Raw genomic sequence first — 3,117 nt, 5'->3', positions numbered from 1 at the left:
TTGATGTTTTATCCTTTCTCCATGTCTGTTTTGTCCAGGTTTAAATATTTGGAAAAGCAACTGTTATTGTTTAAATATTTGGAAAAGCAACATGCATTTTGTGAATATAGTTCTTACATCTTTGGGTAAAGTGAATACATAACAGAAAATTACTTATATTGACTCTTAATATCTGTGGATAAACTAGTGTATTATTAATCTGTTTGCTATATTCTTAATGTAGTTTAAGATATTTTTTCAAAATACTTATTTCTCAGTTTCAATTTGGTAAACAATAACCACATAGTGCTTACAGTGGCTACAACAATGGGCTCAAGTATAACAGGGATTGTGGAGCTGGCTCAGGACTGGGCAATGTTTCATTCTGCTGTACACAGGGTCGCTATGAGTCGGAGATGACTCGATGGCACCCAACAACAACAACAACATAGTGCTTATTTTTCCCCTAGTTACTATTTTCAAACATGCTTTTTTAAAAAAATATATATATATTTTCGTGGTAATTAAATCCCATTACTTTTGAGCCATTATGAACTATTAAAATTCAGTCCATTATTGTTTAAAACTCAAATTTCATAGCCAGTTTATAACTACTTTTCTTCCCCACTATATTCCAGCCTGATTTTTTGAGAGACTTAAACTGGGGAGAGGAATTATATATTTCACTCTTTCCACTTGAAAAATTAGAAATGTACCACAGTATGAACTGCTCACCCGTGGATATAGCTTCTCTGGGAGTTTTAACAGATGAGGACAGAAAAGATAAAATAGGCACTACAGAAATATTTTGATCTAGTATATCCCCAGGAGCTCTCGTGGTGTGGGGCCTAAGGCATTTGACTGCTAACCAGAAGACTGGAGGTTCAAACCCACCAGCCCCTTTGTGTAAGGAAGACTGGACAATCTACTTCCCTAAAGATTTACTGCCTTGGAAACCAAACGGGGTTGCTATGAGTCAGAATCCCCAAGGAGCCCTGGAGGCACAATTGTCAAGGAGCTGGGCTGCTAAATGAAAGGGTGATGGTTCAAACCCACCTGCAGGAAAAAAGACCTGGCCATCTTATTTTCTAATGATTGCAGCCAAGAAAATCCTATGTGGCAGTTCTACTGTGTCACCTGAGTGAATCATCATGGTACCTAACAATAATGCAACAGTGATGAGCATTATTTCTCTTCTTAATCCAGCACACTTCAGCAGAGAACTTCTCACTCTAACAGTGTAGGCTGCTTCAGCAAGAGTCCTGCCTTCAGAGATGCCCATACCTTAAGAAAATATTACTTTCTAAAGTTCATGAAACACTCTAAAGTTGCAGGAACATAGCTCAAAACTGTGCTATTATTTCATTCACCATATTTTATTTATCTCTGAAAACAAAATCAAGAAGAGTATGTATCTCCAGGTCCCTTAGTATTACGGCAGAACTCATATAACAGTCTCCTCTTTATGTAGATATTAGCCATCCACATGAGTGATACTAACAGATGTGTTTCTGTCTCTGTTTCTGTTTCTCTATCCACACACACACAGCCACTTTTAATGGCATTGCTTTTTAAATTTGAATACCTATATTGGTGTTGTTGGTATAGAGACACATAATTGATTTTTATACATTGTTAAATTATTTTATACATTGATAAAACCAGTAACCTTGCTCAATCTTCTTATCCTAAATTCTAAATTGTGTATCTCTATATGCTTAGAAATTTTCTAAGTACACAATTATGCTCTCCAAGAATAATGTTGGGATTATTTCTTGTTTTTCAGTTCTTAACTTTTTTTTCTTTCTTCATTTTACTGCTTAGGACCTCAAGTATAGTGTTAAATAGAGGTTGTCATTGAAGGCATCATTGACTTTTTCATACACTCAGGAACAAAACTTTCAATATTTCACAATTAAGCATGATTTTTTCATGAGATTTTTTTTAAAACTTTTTATTGTGACTTGGGTGAAAGTTTACAGAGCAATTTCATTTTCTGTTCAACACTTTATATACATTTTGTCTCATTACATTGACAACAATCCCCATAAAGTAATAGCTCTCTTCCCACTTCCTCCCTGTGATTATGTCCTTCTTTCCTGTGTATTCCTACCTTCTGAGATTTCTGCCTGTGCTAATGCTGCTTCTTTGCTCTCCCATGGTTGATTGTTCTAAAGAGTGTAACTACGTGGTATAATTGTAGTCCTATCTGTTGTTTGGTTGGAAGCCATGGGAGTGAGTTCAAGTCCAGGCCCAAAGGGTGGCTAAGGGCCATAGTGTTGGGGGTTTCACCAGTTCCTGTCAGACCAGTAAGCCTGGTCTTTTTTTTATTATTATTATTTTGAGATTTGTTCCACATTTTTCTCCCACTCTATCCATGATCTACTATTTTGATCCCTTTCTGAGTAGTTGACAGGCACCATCTAGTTCTTCTGGTCTCACAGTCGTGTAGGCAGAGATTCCCATGGTCAGTCCTCTAGTCCCTTGGACTAATTGTTTCTATGAATCTCTGATTTTCTTCATTCTTCTTTGCTCCGGATGAGGAAAGACTGATTGTTGTTGCATCTTAGATAGCTGCTTGCAAGTTTTTAAGACCCCAGTCACTACTCACCAAAGGGATATGGAACAATGTTTTTGTGTAGTATGTTATGCCAGTTGAGCTTGATGTCCCCTGCAACTATGGTTCCAAGCCTGTAGGCACAGTGATGCATACCCTTAGCGTGTTTGGCTGTGGCTAAGAATAATCATAACTTTGGTGCTAGCACTTCTCAGCAGATAGATCTAGGATTATATATATGGATATGTATGTATGTGCATGTTTGTGTGGTATACATCATGAACAATGCTGATAATTTCAATTCACGTTTGAAACTACAGGGCATATTCTAGTTTGACATATGTCCACTTTCAAATTTCACAATATCATTCTCAAACAATGGGAAACTTGATGGCCATTATTAGTGATCAGTTTGCACAAGTAATACACAACTAATTTTATAACTTTATCCATATCAACAAAAAATAATTAATGACATTAAATTTGATATACATTATTTCATTTAATTTTGTAGTAATATTTATATAGTGAAATGCATCATTCTTCATTGTTCGGTTTGATGAGTTTTTTTTTTTTTTTTT

The 3,117-nt window shown here is 35.8% G+C and overlaps 1 protein-coding gene across 1 annotated transcript in view; it reads left to right on the top strand.

Moving 5' to 3' along the window:
* LOC103192141 (disintegrin and metalloproteinase domain-containing protein 2-like) overlaps positions 1–3,117 on the top strand; it is a 147,235-nt gene that overhangs the window by 26,032 nt on the left and 118,086 nt on the right. The gene's annotated exons all lie outside the window — the stretch shown is intronic.

Source organism: Orycteropus afer, unplaced genomic scaffold, assembly GCF_000298275.1.
Source record: "Orycteropus afer afer isolate SDZICR_OR568_19922 unplaced genomic scaffold, OryAfe1.0 scaffold00024, whole genome shotgun sequence".
NCBI classification, from domain to species: Eukaryota; Metazoa; Chordata; class Mammalia; order Tubulidentata; family Orycteropodidae; genus Orycteropus; species Orycteropus afer.
The sequence above is the reverse complement of the archived record's forward strand: the minus strand, read 5'-3'. Positions and strand labels throughout refer to the sequence as shown.